We start from the raw sequence: 14,937 nt of genomic DNA on the forward strand, positions 1-14,937 counted from the left end.
TTGTGATTTCTGAAGCGCACCCTCTTGCTGTAAAAAGTGTTGTCAGGACAATAATAATAACAGTTTTTTATTAAACCATATCAGTGAAACTCAAATAGAGTCTGAGGATTTGCTGGTAGAGATGTAACAATGTTAATTTTCTGATTTGGGGTTTTTGATTGAGGTTACATAGGAGAATGTTCTTGTTCGGAGGAAATAGACCCAAATATGTTTTGGGAAGATGGTTCACTATGTTGGCAAGTTACTCTCCACTGGTTCGGGAAAAAGCTTTTTGTATTGTACTTGTATCTTAATCGGCTTGGGTGGCTGTAACAAGATCACAGACTGGACATCTTAAGCAGCAGAAGTCTATTGGTGAAGGCTCCAGTTCCTGGTTTGCAGATGGCCATATCCTCGCAGCAGGGAGAGCAGAGAGAAGAAGCAAACGTGTGTGTCTCTTCTCATAAGGGCACCGATACCATTTGAGAAGGCTCCACCTCATGACTTAATCACCCTAGGGGTCCCCCTACTGACACCTTCACATTAGAGTTTTAACATAAGAATTTTGGAGGGCATAGACAGTCTGTCCACAGCAATATGTAACTTTTCTGTAAATCTGTGATTGCTTGAAAATTTAAAAATATTTTTGAGCTCTTTGCATAATTTGGCTGTTGTCAATGGTGCTGCTATAAACATTGAGGTGTGTGTGTCCCTTTGATTCAACACTCCTGTATCCTTTGGACAAATTCCTAGTATTAGAGCCCAAATGTCCATCAACTGATGAATGGATTAAGAAGATGTGCTATATAGGTGCACCTGGGTGTCTCAGTTTGTTGAGCGTTTGACTTCAGCTCAGGTGAAGTCAGATCTTGTGGTTCAGAGCCTGGAGCCTGCTTTGGATTCTGGGTCTCCCTCTTTCTCTCTCTCTCTCTCTCTGTCCCTCCCCCACTTGTGCTCTCTCTCTCTCTTAGAAATAATAAATGAATAAACTTTAAAAAAGAGGATGAGGTAAATATATATATATATATATATATATATATATATATATATATATAAACACATACAATGGAATACTACTCAGCTATGAAAAAGAATGAAATCTTGCCATTTGCAACAACATGAATGGAACTGGAAGATATTATGCCCAGTGAAATAAGTCCGTCAGAGAAAGACCGCTAGATATCACATGATTTCACTCATATATGGAATTTGAGAAACTTAACAGATTGATCATAGGGTAAGGGTAAGAGAAATAAGAAAAACAGAGGGAAGCAAACCATAAGAGGTCTTAATACAGAGGACAAACTGAGGGTTGACGGGGGTGAGGAAAATGGATGATGGGCATTGAGGAGGGCGCTTGTCGGGATGACCACTGGGTATTGTATGTAAGAGATGAGTCACTGGAATCTACTCCTGAAGCCAAGACTATACTGTATGTTAACAAACCTGAGAATAAATAAAAAATTATATATTTTTGAAAAATTCTGATGGTTGGTTTCCAATTACATGTTGATTTCACTGATGGGGGTATAGTCCAGTCTTCAGGATTTAAAAAGTCTCCCTGGCTGTCTAGCGTGCAGTCACGTTTGAAAACCACTGTGTTAGGTCATTTCGCAAGATGATCAATTTATTTTCCATGATGAATTGTTCCTCCCCACCCCGAAAGCTCGGCACTGGACTCTGTCCTCGAAGGGTGGCAGTCCGTCACTGTCCCCTCCTGTCACTTCAGGAAAAGGCCAGTCTGTGTGAGATGGGGGAGTGTGACCTTTCCTCTTGGGCATGAAGGAACCAGGAGCTGCCTGGGGCTGCCTCATCTGGACCAGCAATGCCTCATACCTGCAATTCACCCCTCGCATCACAGAGAGGATCTCAGAGGATGGCAAATAAGCCAACCTGTCAGGTAAAACTGGGTTTCAACTCCTGGCTTTGCCACATACTGGCTGGGGACTGGGTTATTCTCTGCGTTGTTGAGCCTTACATCTGTCCCACACACACCCTCATAGGATTGTGGTAAGGATTGAATGGGGTCGTTAGTGCATGAAAATCGCCTAGCACAGTGCCCAGAATGGGCTAAGCATTCAGATCATGCTAGCTACTCTATTCTATCACAAGGAGAGAGATGATTTCCTGAAAATATCCCTATCACCAAGAGCTTTTGAGCATGTGTGTGCATGCATGTGTGTGTGTGTGTGTGTGCACGCGTGCGAGTGTCCTGGGCGATGTGGCAGTCCCAGAAGGGGAATGTGCTGACAGCGACATCAGTTAAGAGGGCTAAGACCCCAAGTGGTTGGGAATAACCTCTCCATCTGTGCTCCCCTCCCTGCAGGCTCACCTGGGCCCCAATGTGGGGGCCTAACTGTGGCCAAGGCCCCTTTGGCAGCGGTCTCGTCATGACCCCAGCACTGGAGAAAACCCTCCGCTCTCAGGAGGTGTAGCATCCAGTGGGTGGTGGTGACATGGGTGGGGAAGAAGGCAGCCAGGGAGGAAGGGAGGCCCGGAGGAAGGGTTCCATATGCTTCTGCACCCGGAGGCTTCAAGGGTGGCGGGAGTCCACTGTCGACTTTGTGGCTCCGGGTTGGCTATAGCTGGTGGAAAGCTGCGGAGAACAGTTGTTTGAAGGGGAAAAGAGGTTAATTGTTTTAACTTGAGCAGAGTAAACTTGGAAAGTGAGAAATCCTCCCTCTTCCAATAGGGTCTCTGGTCCAAAACCACACCTGGCTTCGCATCCTTCTAATGATAGTCCCCACAGAGTTCCAGGTGTTCAGCCCAGTGACTGATGGCGAGCCCTGCCGCGTTCGGAGGACAAGAGGGAGGCTATATATAAACCCGACAAACTTTCAAAAGGTAAAAAAAAAAAGACGCCTGACCCATTACGAGAGCTCGCATGGCTCTGGGAGCATGCCCACGCTTTCATTTGCGCCCTGGCTGCCGCCTCGCCTTTGTTCCTTCTTGGAAGACAAGGAGGTCCCGTGGCCACAGTGCCCCATCTGTGAAATGGGGTGAGATTATCGGCCCTGTGGGGACTCGTCTGGGGAAGTGCCTCTCAAGGCCGCGGGCGCACAGTGAAGGGCTAATGCCAGTACTCCCAGTGGCAGAGGCCCCAGGGCCAGCTGACGCCTCAGGTGGTGTCTGAGAGGCCAGCGGGGGGACAGCGAGGGGCTGGGGAGGGCTGCCAGGGAGGGGCTGCGACACGGCGGCAGCTGTGGGGACAGGTCAGCAGGCAGCCCCGGCGTCGGGCAAGATGGTGCCTCTTGGAGGCGGCGGCTGGCATCCGGCCGCAGTCATCCAACCGCACGCATCGACAGAAGGAGGCTAGCGCTCCACGGTGCCAGGAGGCAGGAAACTCGGAAAAGTCACGAAAGGTGAACGCAGAGTCATTCCGCAAAACACAGTTTCTAGAAGGACGCTGTGCCCCGGTGAAAGCTGCCAGTCTGGGGCAGGTGGTGGACTCCCGAGATGGTGGAGGTGCGAGAGATCGCCTTCCCGAATTCTTTCACCTCGTGGAGGTGGGGGCTTGGGCTCCGAGAGTGCTGGTGGCTTGCCCAAAGTCTCGCAGCTAAGCGGCGACGGAACGACGAGTGATTTCCTGGTAGTTTATTCTTTTCGGTATAACCCAGCCTCCCTAAATGGTACAGCATATGTCGAACTTCTGGAATTTACTTTCTCCAGGATAGGCGTTGCCCAAAGAGGCAATGCGGCCTGGTGGGTAGGGCAAGGGGGTGGAACTCCGGCCTTTCGGGTCCTTGCCCACACTCTGCTCCGATTCCAGCAGATGCTCCTAGGAATGGCAGTTAGTGCCGTCATGAGAAGCTTGGGGGGCGGGGTGGGGGAGGTGTACCTCCCCTCAGGAAGCAGAAAACTCGCCCTGAGTGGGAGGGTGCGTGCGGTCCTGGAACAGTGAGACACGGTGAGGGCCGGATTAATGCATTCTTTTTTTTTTTTTTTTTTTTTAATTTTTTTTTCAACGTTTTTTATTTATTTTTGGGACAGAGAGAGACAGAGCATGACCGGGGGAGGGGCAGAGAGAGAGGGAGACACAGAATCGGAAACAGGCTCCAGGCTCCGAGCCGTCAGCCCAGAGCCCGACGCGGGGCTAGAACTCACGGACCGCGAGATCGTGACCTGAGCCGAAGTCGGACGCTTCACCGACGGCGCCACCCAGGCGCCCCCCGGATTAATGCATTCTTGACGTGTTACCGTTCAGCCCAGACTCTGGAGTCTCCATCTCGTAAGCAAGGTGACCTTCTGGGGAGCCAACAGGATGCCATCACTCTTCCTCCAACCTCAAGGCCCCTTTCACAGCTGCCACAGTGCCCGTGGGCATTGTCTGGAGCCGTGGTGACCAGCCCAGTGGCAGAAGCGGTAAGTGGCACAAGCAGTGTTGCCCCAGTGCCTGGAACGATGACAGTGACAAGGTCCGCCTGGTATCTAACCAAAGGGCCTCGTGAAGGTGAAGGGACTGATCCGCCAGTCCCAGGGCTTTGGAGCTAGACAGTCTGGATGGGGTTTCTCACCTGTGGCTCTGAATGGTCGGCTGCTCTTGAGGAAGTCACTTACGTTCAAGCTTCTCTTTTCCAAACTGCAATGTTACTCAATGATGTGTAGACTCTCAGGAGTCGCTCAAGAAATGATACTTCCTTCCATTTCCCCTTTAGGATTAAAGATCATTGAAACTGTCACCTTTTAGACACCCTTAGTTGCCTTCCATTTGGGCAAATAAACACCACACACGCACACGCACGCACACACACACACACTCTTGTACATAATTTCTACAATTAAAGAACGGCAGACTTTTCAGTGCTTAAAGGCACCTTGGAAATGCCGCTTAAGGGCTCGTGATACCGATGAGGTGGCTGAGGCCTTGAGAGGTGACGTGGCTTGCCCAGGGTTGCACGCACACAGTGGGCATAGCCTCTACTCAATTTTTTTTAATTAACATTTTATATTTTTACTTACTGTGAGAAGGGGGAGGGGCAGAGAGAGAGGGAGAGAGGATCCCACAGGGCTCGATCTCACAAACCGTGAGCTCATGACTAGAGCCGAAACCAAGAGTCAGACGCTTAACCGATTGGGCCGCCCAGGCGCCCCAGCCTGTACCCAATTCTAAGTTCACGGCATGGTCTGCAAAATCAGTTGTGGGATCTTTTGGGAATGTGATGCTCTTCTCTGGTGCTTGATGTCAAGACAATGAGCTGTGTCTTTCTGACACCGGGCCCAGGGCCACGACACTAGGTCATGCATTATCTGGCTGACCCGGAACATCTGATATGATCTCTTCCTCAAGTATTTTTGAGATAGGACTATGTCAAGCCTGACCTCTTGCCACTCACCCTGACAGCCGAGAGAGGTGAAAATGATTGCAGCTTTCTGTGTACCGTAAGTGAGGTGTCCTCAATTTTATGGGGGGTTCGTGGGAGAGGGGGGCAGGAGTTGAGGTTTTACAGGCTTTGTCCTCGTTTGTAGCAGATAATTCACGTAGGACACAGAAAGGAGGTATTGCCTCACTCTGCACACATAGGCACATCCATGCACACGCATACACATGCACGTTCTCTCTGAGTGACTACCAACACATCCATAATGCAACTGTCACCTTTTTGACTTGGTAAAAACACGCAGAAGTGAAACAGAGCTCACCTACCAGCTTGGACCCCATTTCAGGAGAGAGTCTCAGTGTATCGTTTCTCCATTTCCTCTCTCCTTCCTCCCCTCTTTCCTTTTTTTTAAATTTGTTTTTCCTGATAAGACGGGAGATCCCCTAGAAATGGTTCCCCTCCTTCGTCATCTCTGCTACACAAATGTCGTCTCTACCTAAACTGGCATAAATAAATCATGCCCGAACAACGACTTAAGGGCACCGTCCTGCTTGCTCATCCCTCCCGCCTCTGCCAAGGAAGCCAACGAACACAAACAAACTTCACTCCCACGCTTCAAAAGTGATGTTGACTTCTCCTGATTGTAACCTTCCTTTGCTCATTATGGAGAATTTGAAAATCCTGCAGAAACAAACCAAATAAAAGACAAGTCACTTATAACCCCACAAACTCTGGAATGACCTGTTAACATTTCAGTCTTCCTCTTTTCTTTGAGAAAAGATCACTTGTTATAAGAAGAAAAAAAAAACCCGAACTAATACCAAGTATTAGTAATACCAGTAGCATTTCGTATATTTTCCTTTTCTTGACATGATAGCAGGAACTTTCCCAAGTTTCCCAAGTTTCTAAGCTCTCAGTGCATTTAACCAGATCCCTATTGTTGTACATTTAGGTTTCCCAGCTTCCAACATATGTAACTCTGTTATTAATATCTTTGTACACAAATTCCTGTCCACATCTTTGATTAATCCAGATATCAACTCAAGTTGCCCAGGTGAAATGCCTCAAAACCCTCCAATCCTAAACCTGGTGGAAACCAAAGATGTCCTAATTGATGGGGACTTAGGTCCCCTGGCCTCCTCTACCTTAGGTCTGGCCTTCCCATGGGCTGTCTCTGTCCAAGGTCATGTTTACCTTTACATGCAATTCAGCTCCTTTTTTGGCTTTCACAATAGAAGATCACTCCCACGGAGTAGTAATGGGTTTAGATGTTGCTCAAGATTTTGAGGGTCCTGGAAGGGTGCCCTCCCCCTTCCTCCCCTTTCTATGCGTCCCTGTCCAACCCTCCTCCCCCCTTGGTTATACAGCCTTGTCCTTGAAAGGTATGAGGCCACCTGATACGCAGGCCCTTTAGAGGGAGGCTCATATTCTACTCAGGCACTAATCAAGGTATTTTCTTTTTCTCGACAAAGACAGTTCCGGTCCTTAAGAGGAATTCTGGTGCCCTTAATTTTCACACTTAGAAGAAATGGTAGTGTAGCAGGAAAATTGTGGGATTGAACAACATGAACCCTAGATATTGAACGGTGTTTAAAGTCGAGAATTAGATGTGGGATAAGAATACATGTGGCAGTACAATTATTTGTTTCATTGCCAGACTGCAGACTAACCATTTTGTATTTTTTTATTTAAAAATTTTTTTAAGTTTATTTATCCATTTGAGAGACAGAGAGGGGGAGAGAGAGAGAGAGCTTACATGCCTACATAAGTGGGAGAGGGGCAGAGAGAGAGGGAGAGAGAGAATCCTAAGCAGGCTCTGCTCTGTTAGTGCTGAGCCCGATGTGGGGCTTGATCTTATAAACCATGAGATCATGACCTGAGCTGAGTTCAAAGTCAGATGCTTAACTGACTGAGCCATCCAGGCACCCCTCCAGATTAACTGTTTTAATGTGAACAGCTGACTTAGCGCTAGGGCCTAGGCCTGGGAGTTACATTTGCCTAACCACCTGAGAATCACTCATTAGAATGATCTAGAAGACTGAAAGTCAGAAGACTTTGGTCTTTGCCTTAACCACCCCCGTACCCTCCTACCCTCCCACCCTGCCTTGCCCAGGGGACCTAACCATATGTCATGTTCCTGGTGTATGTCAGCTCCTATCTCTAGAAGAACCACTCATTATTCCAGCCCTAGAACCATTTTTAGATCCTTCTAGAAGTCGAATTCCATGACTGATGTATGTACTAGAGTAGATATGAAATATGAATACATATCATACTAAGCTTAACAACTAAAAATGAGTATCTAGAAAAGCATGAATTCAGTCACTCAGCTCCTGGATGGTGAAGGCTGACAGAATGAAAGTTCCAGAGATCCTGTGAGCAGGGCCAGAGCCCAGGGGGTTGGGGCGGGGGGACACTTCTGTGCCTTCTGCTGGGTCCATCAATTCAGAAAGTAGTTATCAGGTTTGAATGTGTTCCAGACATGAGAGGCCCCACAAGAGCAGCAAAAAGTCTTTGAAGGAAAAAAGACATTGGGAGGCTGGGGCCCAACAAGTCACAGCTCAAATCCCAGGAGGAAAAAAGACACAGGATGGGGACTCCATCCAGGAAGGAAGCATGGCGCCTGCAGGTCCTGAGGATGGGAGGCTTCTGAGGTCAAGAGAGGGAATGGAAAAGGAGCCCACCTGGGGAGGGCAGGACAGGTTGTGTGCAAACATGGGAGTTACCAGTTACCCAGGGCTTTTCCTGCCTCCAACAGCACCCAGCCCGTCGTTCAGTCACCCAGCCCGTGAGACTCTTCTGCAGCCCCCTCCCCCTTCACCTGCTGCCCTGGAGTCCATGAGTATGTTCTGTCCGTTGACTTTGGTGTCTCTTTTTCACCGGATTGGTTTTTCCTCAAGCAGCCGGTGTTGCCTGGTGGTGGGTTCACGGTCACACTCAAGATTTCCCCTTGGCCTGCCGCTGAACACGATAGCCCCCCTCCTGTGGGAGGCAGGGAGGAGGGGGCACATCAGCTTGAGGGACTCCCCCTTTTTCAGGGAACTTGCTTCTCAAGCAGATAGGTGTCCCCACTCACCAGCCCACCCAGGTGCTCCTAAACCAGTCACAGCACCGGCCCCCAGCCGCCTCTCCTTTTGCACATCTCTGCCCTCCCCCTGGCCTATTAGCAGTATCACTGCTTGCTGGTCCTCTCGTCCCATCCCTGCCTGCCTTCTGGTTTCTGAGGATTTGACAACATGTCCGGATCATTAAGAGCGGCCCTTCTGGGTCTCCTGTGCCCTCACGATTTTAAGACTGTCTTTTCTAGAAGGTTTAGGGATTTGTGAGCGGGCAGGGAGATGAGGCATACGTTCTGGCAGTTATCAGAAACAAGTGTCCGGGCCGTACAGGTCACATGAACAGATGCTCAACATCACCAGCCATCGGGGAAACGCCAAGTCAAAACCACAATGAGATTTCACCTCACACCTGTCAGAATGGCTAGTAGCAGAAAGACAAGAACTAACAAGGGCCAGTGAGGGTGTGGAGGAAAAGGAACCCACGTGTACCGTTGGTGGGAATGCCAGTTGGTTGTAGCCACTAGGGAACTCAGTATGGAGGTTCCTCCAAAAACTAAAAATAGAATTGTCATATGATCCAGTCATTCTGCCACTGGATATTTATCTGAAGGAGAGGAAAACTACTTGCAAAAGATACCATGTTTTCTTCACCTTTATTCACAAGAGCCAAGATGTAGAAACAACCTAATTGTCCATCAGTGGATGAATGCATAAAGAAAATGTGGTGTATACATACACATACACGTGCACACACAGAATGGAATATTATTTAGCCATAAAAAGAAGGAAATCCTGCTATCTGACCACACAGATGGACCTTAAGGGTATTATGCTCAGTAAAATAAACGAGATGGAAAAAGGGAAATACCGTATGATCTCTCTTCTATGTGGAATCTAAAAAAAAGCCAAACTCGTAGATACAGAGAACAAATTGGTGGACGCCAGAGGCAGGGGGTGGGGGATGGGCAAAACGGATAAAGGGAGTCAAAAGACACAGACTTCCTGGGGCGCCTGGGTGGCGCAGTCGGTTAAGCGTCTGACTTCAGCCAGGTCACGATCTCACGGTATGTGAGTTCGAGCCGGGCTCTGGGCTGATGGCTCGGAGCCTGGAGCCTGTTAACGATTCTGTGTCTCCCTCTCTCTCTGACCCTCCCCCGTTCATGCTCTGTCTCTCTCTGTCCCAAAAATAAATAAAAAACGTTGAAAAAAAAATTAAAAAAAAAAAAAAGATACAGACTTCCTGTATAAGATGAGTAAGGTCTGGGGCCGTAATATACAGCATGGCGACTACAGTTAATAACCTTGCACATTTGAAAGTTGCTGAGTTGCTGAGAGAGTAGATCATAACAGTTCTCACCAAAGAAAAAATTCGTAACTATGTGTGGTGACGGGTGTTGACTAAACTAATTCTGGTCACTATTTCCTAATATGTACATATATTTAATCATTATGTTGTATACCTAAAACTAATATAATGTTACATGTCGGTTATGTCTCAATTATAAAAACCAACAACCTTCCAGTTCGGATGAAGTCTCTTCAAACATGACTGTCAGATTCCTCTTCCTAGGAGTCTAGCTTTGTATTGGTATTTGTTTTGCATCCTGGTGTGAAGTCCCACTTGGTTCTTCTCCTGGCCCATATCGTGGGTGAAAACAAGCAAACGATGGTTCGTGTAGGTGGGATTTGGTTATCAAGGTGAAGGGAGATAGACAGACAGACTCTCCCCAAGGCACTCATAAGCTCCAGCATGCAAAGGACACTTAGCAGGGTGTAGGTGGGGTTGTGGCTGATTTGAGCGGGTCAGGTGAGGCAGGATCCACACCCCAGGCTGAGACAGTGGGCAGAGAGCTCCCTGTGCCATAATTAACTCATTCATTCAACCAACACATGTGACTGATCGCCTCTCGGATGTGTGGGAAGCAAATTCGTGAACAAACATAATGCCCAGACGAGTGCACCATTTGTGAATTTCCCCAGGGCTTCTATATGATTCGTTTCATAGCGCGGTGCAGGTCTGCCACCAACTATCCAGAGTTGGATCAAATTTCAAATGAAGGCACCCTGGTCCACCAGACTTCCCTCACTCTAGATACCAGCCGTGGGCTTGGAGATTTCCTGCACTTCTCATCAACTGGCTAAAACGTTGGTTCCCACTACTTACTCAGGTTCCATCATTTGCTGCAGTGACTCCCAGAACTCAGGGAAATGCTACATGCATGATTTAGTTTCATTGTAAAGGATACATATCAGGACTAGCCAGATGAAGAAATGGATGCCAGGGCAGGAACCTGGGAGGGTCCCGAATGGGAAGCTCTGGTATCTTCAGGATGTGTTATGGTGGTCGGTATATGATTACTCACCAGGGAAGCTCACTCAAGTTTTGGTGTCCACAGTTTTTACTGGGGTTTAGCAATACAGGCAAGATTAACTGAATCATTGGCCGCGGTGATTGAACACAATCTCCCCTCCCCAGAGGCTGGGCTGACATCACGTGACTCAAATCCCCCGCTTTCTAATCACATGGCTGGTCTTTCCAGCATGGCCAGCGCCTATCCTGAAACTGTTTAGGAACCCACCAAGAGTCCCCATGTTAACGTCAACTCAGGTGTGGTCTGAAGGGCCCGCCATGAATAACAAGACAGTCTTACAACTGCAGAAATTCCAAGGGTGTGGGGGCCCCCTCCCAGCAACCAGGGACAAAAGCCAGCAAAATCTTCGTATGTCTTGTATAACACATAACACATGGCCAAGTTAAAAAAAAGGTTTTTTAATGTTTATTTATTTTTGAGAGAGAGAGAGAGAGAGAGAGGACACAAGCAGAGGAGGGGCAGAGAGAGAGAGAGGGAGACACAGAATCCGAAGCAGGCTCCAGGCTCTGAGCTGTCAGCCTGACGCAGGCCTCAAACTCCTGAACCTTGAGATCGTGACCTGAGCCGAAGTCAGACGCTTAACCAACTGAACCACCCAGGCGCCCCCACGCGGCCAACTTTTAATATATTTTCTCTACTGCTTCTTAAACTTTTGTGAAGTCTGATGCATAAGATAGGTATTTTCACTACTGGGTTCTATTAAGCAGTGTATCCTAAATAAATCCAAATAGTTATCCTAAAAGTAAGTGTGTTCATCCAAGTAAATTAATTCATTGGTTTATATTTAAACCCTTGGCCACGGGGCTCCCTCTTGAACCCTGATGCTCTAAGTTTCCCTTTATGACACATCACAGGAAGTGAATACTTTTGTCCTATTGTGCCTACAATCACCTCTGCCTTGTCGGGTCACACTGCACTTCAGCTCTGAAAGTCCGGCCACCACACCTTGAATTCCTACTCTCATTTGGCTAATGTAAATAATTGATCAGGGATAGAAAAGTTCTGAAGAAAAGCCTCCCCCTCTTGTACCCTCCTGTGGGGAAGAGTCTGGCTGCTGTCCATCTCCCGGTGACCAGAGGAGGAAGAACCACCTATTTTCAGAGGTGGCCTGAGGCGGGGGTTGTTCTCTCTGGAAGATTCTGGGGCAGCCCAATAAGAGTTAGTTGGGGTGGGAATAAGTGCCTTCTCCGGTTTTGGAGTTCTGGCATGTCGTCTCCGAGGGGTTGGAGGGACACACTCTTTCTGCAGGGCAGGGCACGACCTTGCCTTCCACCCCTCCCCCACCAGCCCCAGATCTGACACAGGACCTTCCCAGAGACACAGCCTGTTTCCCTCTTCTGTGTCCTTCTCCAGCTACAACACAGGCTCACCGGTGACATTCACGATTCTAAAGGTGGCTTCCTGGCCTGGGTGAACCCAACTTGGAAACAGGTGAGCAAGGAGGTAACAGAGCCTAGCCTGGGGGGCAGACGGCCTGGAAATCTGAGTCATAGTTCTTCACCGCTTGCCCAAGGATTTGCTGTCCCTTGGCTGGTGTGCTATTTTCTCCTTGCAAAACTATCTATCCTGCCGCCAAATGTACCCTAAGCCTGCCTCCTGTCAGTGAGACAAGGGATAAGCCATAACTGGAGGGCCCTGAAAGGGCCAGCCCTGAGTCGGAGACCTCCAGGCTCAAACGGGTTTTGCCCTGGAGATGTGATCAGTCGACCAAGCACTGGCTGGCCTGCTAACCCAGGCAGGAATGCAACTTAGTGCCAGGTGAGGACCACACACGTGGCTTTGTTCACCAAGTCCAGAGCTAGACCCCAGAAGTTCTTGGTTTACTCCAAACGACTGCACAGAAGCAGTGGCCAAAGCCCTCTTGTGTTTGATGAGTCATCTTGTGTCTGCACGATGCGGCTTAGACATCGTAAGAGTGCTTGTGTAGCTGTTGTGTCTGGCTCAGGCTTTTAAGAGGAGACGAGGTGGCCAAGTACCCAAGCCTCAACGTTAATGGGCACTTTGTATGTAAGCAAAGCTTAACCTCCAAAGCCTCATCTACATTCCTCATCGTCCACTCACCGGCCCTACGAAGAAAGGTCAGACAACCTGGATTTACTTCAGAGAATTTGACAGTGTGTGCATTTAGGAAAGCATGAGGCAGAGTGAAGCCCTTTACTCTTCTCATCGTAAAGCTAGGACTTTATCCTTATAGGGTTAGGCAGGCAAACAGCTTCGGGGTCTCTGAAAAAGTTTTACCAAGTGTGATGCCAGAATCCATGTCTTCAGGGATTTTTAATATATTTATGTGTATTCGTGTAATAAAGTTTACGAGTCACTCTACACGCATCATCTTACTTAAGCTTCATAAAACTCTAAGAATCAAACGTGTATTATGATGTCCATTTTACAGATGAGGAAACAGGTTCATAAGAACAAGATCGGGGCGCCTGGGGGGCCCAGTCCGTTGAGCGTCCAACTTGGGCTTCAGGTCGTGATCTCGCGGTCCGTGAGTTCGAACCCGGCGTCGGGCTCTGTGCTGACGGCTCGGGCCCGGAGCCTGCTTCCGATTCTGTGTCTCCCTCTCTCTCTCTGCCCCTCCCCTGCTCATGCTCTGTCTCTCTCTCTCTCTCTCTCTCTGTCAAAAATAAATAAACATTAAAAAAAAAAATTAAAGAACAAGATCATCTGCTCAAGCGTGACGTCACCGGGAGTTGCCCGGCATTGAGATAGAGAACCGACATCTTGACTCCAAATCCGCCTCTGTTTCCCTCCAAAGACTCCACTCCATTTCCCTGAGATGTCTTCACTGAAACCCCTCCCTGCACACTTCGGAGAATCCTCCAAACAACCTGTGTTCCACGATGCTCAGAGGTTGGAGTTTCCCCGCGGGTGCACATCCCACCCGCGGCCACGAGATGGCAGGGTCGCCCCGACCACCGAGGGCTCCATTCCTCGCGCCAGTAGGGGGCTGTCGTTCCTCGCTTCACAACGTGAGAAACGAAAACAAAAAAAGAAAAACAAAACAAAACAATAAAACTTCAGTGTCCACGTTGATGAAATGAGGTGGTGGGAGGTTTGTTTTCCCTTTTCTTTCTTTTCTTTTTCTCTTTTAAGTCAGGCAGGGAGAGTTCAAACAAACAAGTCTCTCCATTTTCACCACTGTGTTTGCTTTTCGAGGCACGAGGTCAGGACTTGGGCCAGCCGCCGAGCCTACATTATTCATCTGTCCAGCGCCAGCCCTGGAACAAATGGGAAGAAATGAAGTAGCTTCAGTCGAAGGGAAACAGTGTTGTTATTGTTGCTGGTGACAGTTCTATTTGCCAACAAACATAAAAACATACTTTGGAACCCGGAATGGGCTTGTCAGAGGGAACTTTTGTCCCATGTTTGGGCTGGGATGCTTCCAGATAGAAATCAGGCGGTGGGGGGAGAGCTGTGCCCGGCAGCCACTGACCCGAATGCCAAGCCATCAGCTGCCGGTCTCATCTGGGTGTTATGTGCCCACGGTCCACGAGGCTCCGTGTCGCCAGCCGGGGTCCCTGCCCTGAATGGGTCTTACGGGAGAGGAGCGAGGGGCACGTAGTCCAGGATGACGGGCTCTCCGCAGGCGGGATCAGCAGGCTTGGATTCTGAGCTTCTGGAAGGCGGTCCTCACTCTGGGGCTCTGGGATAATGAAAAGTGGTCTTGATTCCACAGGACTTACTTGCTGCCAGGTCCCAATTATCTCGAGACTGTTGGCAGCACCTTTTAAGGTCCTTTTGCCACATGGGCTAGTTGCTCTAGAGAGAAAGCCTCCCTTGCTGTGTCTGCTGGTGAAGGTTCAGGGTGGAAAACTCATGCTCACACCAGTGGGAAATGGCATGATCCCCAAGGCCCATCTGCACGGCCGTTCTCCAGTTATGTAACCCAAGTGGAAGGGCCCGTGTGGAGCCGTCCAGCGCCTCCTTTCCCTCTGGTGAGGGACCTACACTAATGAGGCTTCTGTTTGGAAGGAAGGAGGTATGATGAGTTAGCACGATGGTGAATGTCACGGAAACATGGCAAAAGTGAGGATGCCCCGAGAATGTTCACCACTCAGTGCTCCACACGGGGCCGTCTCCAAGACCTCAGTTACCACTGAACATTTTAACTAGAGCCGAAAGGTGGAAAGGCATCTTAGACATGATCTCGCCCCAAATGCCCACGTCCAGGTGGGTGGGTTCCCTGTAGAAGGAGTTCTCCGGGTG

At 48.9% G+C, this 14,937-nt stretch overlaps 1 long non-coding RNA gene across 1 annotated transcript; it reads left to right on the plus strand.

Annotated features, from left to right (window-relative positions):
• The first annotated feature begins 11,645 nt into the window (after positions 1-11,645).
• LOC131495800 (uncharacterized) lies at positions 11,646-14,316 on the plus strand. Its single transcript, XR_009254127.1, has 4 exons — positions 11,646-11,831; positions 12,082-12,159; positions 13,121-13,216; positions 13,385-14,316. It is a non-coding gene; the product is annotated as an uncharacterized LOC131495800 (long non-coding RNA).
• The last annotated feature ends 621 nt before the right edge of the window (positions 14,317-14,937 follow it).

The sequence above is a fragment of the Neofelis nebulosa genome, chromosome 15, assembly GCF_028018385.1.
Source record: "Neofelis nebulosa isolate mNeoNeb1 chromosome 15, mNeoNeb1.pri, whole genome shotgun sequence".
Lineage (NCBI taxonomy): Eukaryota > Metazoa > Chordata > Mammalia > Carnivora > Felidae > Neofelis > Neofelis nebulosa.